Source organism: Pistacia vera, unplaced genomic scaffold (genome assembly GCF_008641045.1).
Source record: "Pistacia vera cultivar Batoury unplaced genomic scaffold, PisVer_v2 Contig179, whole genome shotgun sequence".
Taxonomy (NCBI): domain Eukaryota; kingdom Viridiplantae; phylum Streptophyta; class Magnoliopsida; order Sapindales; family Anacardiaceae; genus Pistacia; species Pistacia vera.
The window spans coordinates 1,342,400-1,343,165 of record NW_022195887.1 but is presented as its reverse complement, the minus strand read 5'-3'; the positions used below and the strand labels follow the sequence as shown (position 1 = coordinate 1,343,165).

At 42.6% G+C, this 766-nt stretch overlaps 1 non-coding gene across 1 annotated transcript; it reads left to right on the top strand.

Moving 5' to 3' along the window:
- Window positions 1–429: 429 nt before the first annotated feature.
- Window positions 430–536, top strand: LOC116126412. The gene has a single exon (XR_004127479.1). It is a non-coding gene; the product is annotated as a small nucleolar RNA R71 (small nucleolar RNA).
- Window positions 537–766: the final 230 nt, after the last annotated feature.

Genomic DNA, 766 nt, shown 5'->3' with positions numbered 1-766 from the left:
TTAGAGTACGGGTTGTTTGGTTGCCTCTGATTTCCTACCAAGTAGTTCACTTGCTCGGATGATGAAGATGATAAAGCAAATGTGTTCCCCACTTGACGCTCGCTGCTCACATGATTTCCTGCACAAAAATCACAAGTTAGTTAAGGTGCTTGAATAGAGTTTACCTGCATACTTCCCAATTGTTTCTGAAGTGCCATGAGTTGGGCTGAGATGGCCGTGAAGGCATCAACTTCATGAAGACCCATAGATTTTCTTGATATTGTTCTCTCATTTGGTCTTTGATAGTTGTTGCTTGCCAAAACCTCAAGCAACTCATAAGCCTCCTCTGGTGTCTTATTCTGCAAGGCTCCTCCTTATGCTGCATCCACCATGGTTTGCACGTTACCCATCAATCCATTGTAGAAAGTTTGGACTTGAAGCCAAACTGGCAACCCATGGTGTGGACATTTTCTCATCAATTCCTTGTACCTCTCCCAAGCCTCATATAATGACTCGGATTCATCTTGTAGAAATGATGTGATATCATTTCTCAGTTTTGCTGATTTTGCTGGAGGGAAGAACTTGGTCAGGAATTTCTGTGCTAGATCATTTCAAGTTGTGATAGTTCCCGATGGTAGTGCCATTAACCACCCCTTTGCTTTATCCCCCAACGAGAATGGGAATAACCTCAACCTAATGGCGTCATTTGACACTCCGTTCGACTTGAAGATGTCACAAATTTCCAAGAAGTTTGCAATATGCTGATTCAGATCTTCCTTCAAATCAC